This window comes from Ixodes scapularis, unplaced genomic scaffold (assembly GCF_016920785.2).
Source record: "Ixodes scapularis isolate PalLabHiFi unplaced genomic scaffold, ASM1692078v2 PGA_scaffold11__112_contigs__length_91849675, whole genome shotgun sequence".
Classification (NCBI taxonomy): domain Eukaryota; kingdom Metazoa; phylum Arthropoda; class Arachnida; order Ixodida; family Ixodidae; genus Ixodes; species Ixodes scapularis.
Genome location: NW_024609837.1, coordinates 87,885,921 through 87,893,334, shown reverse-complemented (window position 1 = coordinate 87,893,334; position 7,414 = coordinate 87,885,921). Strand labels below are relative to the sequence as shown.

Genomic DNA, 7,414 nt, shown 5'->3' with positions numbered 1-7,414 from the left:
GCATCGGTCGACACGATGACCGGTAACGTCAGGTCGAACATCGTTAAGATGGGTGCTTTTTGGAGAGCAGTCTTGACTTCCTGGAAGGCGCTCTCAACGTCAGAAGTCCAAGAAAAAGAGTTGCCTTTGCGCAACAAACGACGCAATGGTTCGACCACTGTCGCGCAGTGTGGAATAAATTTGCTATAATATTCCACTAGACCGAGGAATGCCTTGAGTTGCGTCGGATCGGACGGTGTAGGAAAGTTTAGAACGGCTTCTATCTTGGACGGAAGGGGCGCTACGCCTTCCGCGGATAGACCAGGGTGTCGGAACGAAATGTTTTTCGTTCCGTTTTCATTTTCGTTCCATACAAAAAAGTTCCGTTCCGTTTCCGCTCCGGAACGAAAAAATAATGCTCCGTAACGGTTCGTAACGGTTTCTTTCTAAAAAAAAAAAAAAAAATCGCTACAAAAATTAAAAGGAACGTAACGTTTATTTTTACACAAAAATAGATAATTCAGGCGCTCCAGAGGAATCCGCGGAAACGACATTGCTTCTGAGATCATGTTCATTGCCTTGAGAATGAGATCATGATCAAGGCATCAAGGCACCGAGCATGATCTCAGAAGCAGCACGTCATCAAGTGTGCTCGGTCAAAGGCAGGACCTCTGGTCCGATAAAATAAATTTCAGCGCCGAAAAGGCCCTGAAGGCCCATAGGGATGAAGAAGTACGCTTTTGCAACAGAGTATCAGACTGCCGTATCCGTAGAAAAACAAAAGATGGACTTCTACAACGCCGGGTCACAAACTTCCCGCGCTTGCCGTGATCTGTTGTCTGTCTCTGTCGTCCGAAGAAAGCATGGAGGGAGAGGGCGCAAGAGCCAAGGAGAGCATTGCGAGCGTGTGGAGGCGTCGCGTCACCGCGCTCTCATTGGTGGGAAGCAATGGCGCCTTGCGTCATGTTTTTTGTTTCTCGTTGTATTTTTTGTCTTTGTTTTTGCTATGCTTGTTCGCCCGGAGTTTAGACGCGGGGGCGATGGCTTGCTTGTCTTCTCTTTAATTATGGTACAAACCAACGGCAGTCTCTTCGCTGCGTGAAACGAATTACTGAAATACCTGATATTTTCCCTTGAACCGAAAACCGATAAGAAAATTTTTCGGTTTCACTCCGGAACAAAATAATAAATAACGTTTCGATTACGTTTCCGTTCCGCCAAAAAATATCGTTTTTTTCGTTTTTCGTTTTTGGTTTTCGTTTTGTTCCGATACCCTGGGATAGACTATGGCCGAGAAAAGACAAAGTTGGGACGCGGAAAACCGCCTTTCGGTTCAACCTCATGCCGGCGGACTTGATCCGTCGGAGAACTTCGCGCAGGTGCGCGTCATGCTCTGTGGTGACGATCCGTAGACGATCACGTCGTCTAAGTAGAACTGCACGCCGGGGCAGTCCTTAAGGATTTTTGACATGACTTGTTAGAACGCGGAGGCCAGGCCGAAGCAGACTCGCTTGAAGCGAAACAAACCCTCATGCGTAATGAACGCTGTGAGGTCTCGACTCTTGGGGTCGAGTCGCACTTGATGGTAAGCCGACGCAAGGTCGAGTTTGGAAAAGCGAGATGCTCCTTTGAGTGAGTTTAGGAGTTCATCGATATGCGGTAGTGGGAAAGAGTCGATCACGACCGCGCGGTTGGGAGCCCGAAGATCAACGCACATGCGGCTACCGCCGTCTTCCTTCTTTACGACCACGATCGGCGAGACCCACTCGGAGGCGCTAACGCGCTCGATCACGCCCTGACGTTCGAGTTTCTGGATCTCGGCCGTTACGGACTCGCGCAGCGTGAACGGTAAACGACAGAGTTTTGCCTGAACAGGCGGAACATGACGACGGACCGTAATGGTATGTGCCTGGTTTACAACCAGACCCAACACGGACGAAAAAAAGATCTTTAAACGCCTCAAAACCGGGAGGAAGCGTGGAACAATCGCTCACCGACGACGGGAAGCGGTCACTGGACGAGGTCGACGAACCTTGGGCTGTGGGCACAGCCGACGACAAAGTGCCGAAAGCACCAGAAGTAGGGGGTGGCGGACGTGCGTCCGCCGTGGACGATGGCTGCGGAACCTCAGCCTTGTTTACATGTCCCGGGATGACTGTTCCGGGAGCAGCTGCGTCGATGTGGAAACATTTTAGCGGTACGCCAGACAAGATCATTTTGATGTAATGCACCGCGTCAACTCCAAGTAGGGAACGACCGCTGCGTACAACGTAGAAAAGGATGGTCGCGAAGCGATCTTTGAACACGATGTTTGCGTGGAAGCATGCCAAGACGGGAATGGAACCCTTTAGGTAGTGCACCAAAATGCGCGGCGGCTTTGATAACTTGATGCACCCGCTCCGATTAATGCGGTTAAAAGTGGCGTCCGACAGTAGGGAACCTTCAGCACCGGTGTCGATGAGAATGGAGAGAGGAAAGCCGTTCACCTCCACATCAGCCTGAAGCCCCGGCGCGGAAGTCCGGGTCGTTGCTCCCGACGACCACCGGGCGACCCCACCGTGTAGACGCTGGGCCGCAGCTCGTCGTCGTAGTCATCCGAGAGCGTGGTGACGCCTCGCACGGAGGTGCCTGTCGGACCAGGCTGGCGACGGTCGTAGTAGCCGCGGGCAGAGGCCGGCCGCCCAGCAGGAAGAGCCAGTTGACGATGATCCCGGTCGCCCCTCGGACGGCTTCGACACACATTAGCAAAGTGTCCCACACGCCCACACGAGAAACATGTGGCCCCGGATGCTGGGCACTCATCCCTTGGGTGGCTTCGTCTGCCACAAAAAAAACATCCGCCCTCGCGAACGAGAGGACGAGCCCCGGGGGGAGGGTAACGTGGGCGCGCACCGACCAACGGTCGGGAGGGAGCGCGCGGTTGCCGGCGATCTGACACTGGCCTGCCTCGACGCGGCGGGGAAGGAGGAAATGGCCGCCCGCGTCCCGACGAAGGAGGGAGGCTCCCGCCTTGGAGGGGAAGAGTGAGAGGGCTCTCGCGGCGACGGAGAAGGGGGGCGCTCACGCCCCGGAGGCAAAGACTGGAGGCCACCCGCCATGTTGACCATCCCGGTCGGAACCGCGTCCATCTTGAACCCGATCGACCACGTGCACCGCGTTCGGAGTCAAGTCGAAAGGCCTGTCCAAACAGGATACTACAGAACTCACGACTCCGGCAAATCGGGGTGTAGGAAAAAATGTCCCCGGAAAAAATGTCCCCGGAAAAAATGTCCCAGGAAAAAAAGGCCCCGGAAAAAAAGGCCCCGGAAAAAAGGCCCCAGATGGAAAGTAGGAAAAAATGTCCCCAAAGGATTTTCTATCTCTGGGTTTCCCTGATCCTCATGTGCTTCGGGCGGTCCGGTCATATGTCCTGGGAAAAAAGGCACCGTGTGGCAGGTAGGGGAAAACGGCTCCGAAAGAGGATTAGTGAGAACGAAATTTTACCGTTTGCATTATATCCCCAAATAAGCACCTTCAATATTTATAATAACTTTGATGACAATTAACCTCTCGTTTCTATAAAAAATGACCGCATCTCCACGTGGTGAATTATGTTGATTGGGGCGAAGCTCTGGTGGTGCTGATGATACTGATTTTATTGTTCATAGGTAGTGCTGATGGTGCTGATTTTTTTTTATTGCTCATAGGTATTGCTGAGTTCCGGGTTGCGTTTCGACTTCATTATTACTGCTTTATGGTCGGTGAAATGCAGAGCCAGTGGTTCTAGCGGATCAGCTTGGATCCGCTGGATGCCGTGGGAAAGCATCTCCACGTCCATGTCAGAAAGAGAATGTGTGGTATAGAACGTGGTTATATACGCATTTGAGCAATTGACCGCAGCGCCCTCCGCCCTCTCCTCTATAAACGTTGAGCCAATGCATGCAAAGTTTAACGCGATTACATACGCATTTGACCGCAGCGCCCTCTGTTGTATAGACGTTGAGCGGCTACATGCAACGCTTCATCCATGACATCCCCAGCTCTTCAGTTACTACCACATCTCAGAGCCACTACTCGTCCCGCAGTTAAGGCGATGGACTAGAAATCCATTGGGGTCTCCCGCACAGGTTTGAATCCTGTCGACTGCGCAAGCATTTTTTTTTCTTTTTTTAAGAAGACAGATGGGATGGCAATCGATGTGAGCACGGACGCCGGACGGACAAGGCTAGACCCTAAGAAGCTTCGCCCCTTAAAAAAAAAAAAAAAAAAAAAAAAAAAAACTAACGATCGCTTGTTCGTGTTAAAGGGACCATGAAATGATTTTAAAATCGAGTTTCATCCACCGCACGTCGTAAAAGGTGTGAAAAGAAACACAAAAACACAAAAATAGGGAGCCCAAAAAAATTATTTGCTATAGAACTTTTAAAAGAAAACTGGACTCTTTTGCGCCTTCCTTCCTTCGCCTGTTCACTACGATGCATACGCAGAATCGGTGCACGTCAGCCGAATCCACATCGCCTATTGGGTAAGAGCCTACCTCACCAGCACCGCGATCGTAAACAATAAATAGCCGGCGAATGTTTCCTAAAAGTTTTGTTAAATAATATTCAGATCCACATTTTGTAGCATAATTAGAGATGTGTGGCGAAAATTGCCAAATTTGATACTGCTGAGAGCCAAGCGCCATCTATCGTGTGGTAAACGAAGCAACTACTGCGCGTGCGCAGTAGGGCAGGGCCGCCAGTTACTTGGGTGACGGCGACCGACGAACATTTCTTTCTTTGTTTTCCTTCCTCTCAAAACTCTGACTGACTGAACGTTTATTTTTCTACGTGTTCTTCCCGCGCGTGCCGACTTCAAGCAGCAAGAAAACAGTACTTAAAACAGACCACGACGAACAAGAACGCTGGATTCACCGACTCCGACGAAGCGTATAGGCCTAGCAGGCATTCCGACTCGGCGCTGCGTTGCTTCGTCGCAAGACCGTCTGCCTACGACCGGCTGGCGTGCTAAATGGAATATGCCCGCGCGACCCTTGTGGACCCTTCCCGTATTATAGTTTGATCACTGACCTCAATTCTAGATTAAGAGGTGAGGAGGTCAATCTCTTCCCCTTGTTTTCCGAGGCAGTGTTGACGAACACTCGTCGAAAAGGGACTCTCGTCGATTCTATCTTCTTGTTTTGTGTGATATAGAGCTGAAATAAACGCCGTATGGATTGCCTTCGTAACACGGTATGTACACTTTGTTATTGGTATGCCATTTTTATTCTGAGAGACTGCACGTCACTGTCGACCCCGGTCCAACCTTTCTTTGCCGAGTGTCGCGTCAGTATCGAGTTGCAATCGTAAAAGAACGGTCCCGAAGAGCTTACCAACAGCGCGAATACAAGACTTCCATCAAGCGCGCGCGTCCGCTCCGAGTGTAAGCAGGTATTTACGTGGCTCTTGCTGACACTCGTAGTTCAAACGTATCTTTTTTAACGTCGCCTCGCTCCTGCATCTCCGAGGCCGCGAAAAACGCCATCTACGTCGCTTTGCAAACGACTGACACGGGCCGGCCCTTCTGCCAACAATGACGGGGTGGTGACAAGACTCGCTGCACTTCCCAACAGGCATACCGGCGTATGGGACTAGTCCCATGCTGTCGCTGTAGCGCAACATATCTCATTGAATTTCGCTCAGCTGCGATGCGGCGATGAGAGGCGCCGATTCAGGAAATACGTCGGTGACATCAGCGCAGTAAAACCTACCGGCGCACCCCAACTCGTTGCCGCTACTGCCGAGAGAACTTCCGGTTCCGGAAACGGTCTACGTCACGGCTTCTTTTGCGGTCAGTTGGAGAGAATGAAAAAGTCGATATTTCAATAATTTTTTGTGTAAAAGTTAATAAACCGAGACGAAAACGGATGCCTGTTCGGCATTCAGTGAACATTGACGGTTTAATGTAAAAGTTATCTGGAAAAAGTAAAAAGGTCATTTCATTGTCCCTTTAAGTGTCGCGCTTTTTACCTATTTGGAAAAGGGTACACAAGTACCTCTCAAATTTCCCGACACAATAATTTGGTTTTAGCTAGAAGTGTTATGAATGTTTTATTCACAATGAAAAACAAACACAAACAGTTGAGATGCAATGTTGCAAAATCAGGAATGAAATGACAAACTCTTGATTTATACACAAAAGTCAAAAACGGATTGTACTTGAAGTGGAAAAAATGTCCCTTTGGGGACATTTTTTCCTACTTTCCACCTGGGGCCTTTTTTTCCGGGGACATTTTTCCGGGGACATTTTTTCCGGGGACATTTTTTCCGGGGACTTTTTTTCCGGGGACATTTCTTTCGGAACCCGGCAAATCGTGCCGCGCTCCGCTTCCGGCCGTCGGGGGGAAATTTCCCTCCGTCAAAGCTCCCGGGGGGAAACTTCCCTCCGACAAATGTCCCCCTCGCTTCCTCCACGGCGGCCTTGCTCTGCTCATCACGTGGGTCCGGAGAGCCACTCACACGCTTTGTTGGCTGTCGGTCAATCGCTCAAGGCCTCCGCTCACAATACGGAACCGCGTCGGACGCCATCACGACGAAAGTGAATCTCGACAAAGAAAGCAGATCCGAGGCGGGCGAAACGCACCCTTCGACGCAGGAATGTCCCAAATCCACCTGAAGCCGGACCTCCTTGGCCTTCGAGCCGAGGCGACGGCGGTACGCGAGGGCGTTGGCGAGGTGAGCCAATACCTCCTGGACAGCTTTCAAGCCTGCTTGTCACGTGATTTGACGTCAGCAACGTCACAGCGCGCCGGCCGACCTTGGCGCGGCCGGCCAGCTCGAGTGCGCGCTGTAGCTCTCGTCGCTCGAGCATTTCGTTCGCGTATGGCGGTAACGTGGGCTGTAAATTAAACTTGATCGATCACCATGGCTGCATGAATTACCACAGTTATGAAAAGTATACTCGTTATGAAACCAAAAATACATATTACAGCGAAGATGTTTATGGCTAGGGTTCTGGTGGATTTGCTGTGTGCGCGACCAAAAACTGTACGCTCGCACCGTACCCGCGCGCCGCACTAGCCGGCGTCTGCAGCAGTAACTGCTCTAAAGGCCCGTTCACACTCTCGCAACCGAGTACGACCGAGAGAGACCAGACCGGTTTTTAAGCCTCTTGCGACCTCTTCAAACCGGATGCACTGCAGCGGAGCTGGTCCTTAGAGGTCGCAAGAGGCTCAAAAACCGCTCTGGTCTCTCTCGGTCGTACTCGGTTGCAAGAGTGTGAACGGGCCTTAAAGCAAAAGCCTAAAACAAATGGCACCTTGCATGCACGTTCGTCAACGCTTTATTTTGGTTATTTACTTCGAATCTTTTATACGGGGAAGGCGTGCGCGTGCGACGCGTGGAACACCATACCCTGTGTTCTCCTTGAAGGCAGCGGGCGGCACGTATGTGTGCGTACCATTTCGTCACACCTT

General features: G+C 51.1%; 1 pseudogene; it reads right to left on the bottom strand.

Annotated features, from left to right (window-relative positions):
* Positions 1 to 1,192: 1,192 nt before the first annotated feature.
* On the bottom strand, positions 1,193 to 6,923 carry LOC120836055 (annotated as a pseudogene).
* Between the last annotated feature and the right edge of the window lie 491 nt (positions 6,924 to 7,414).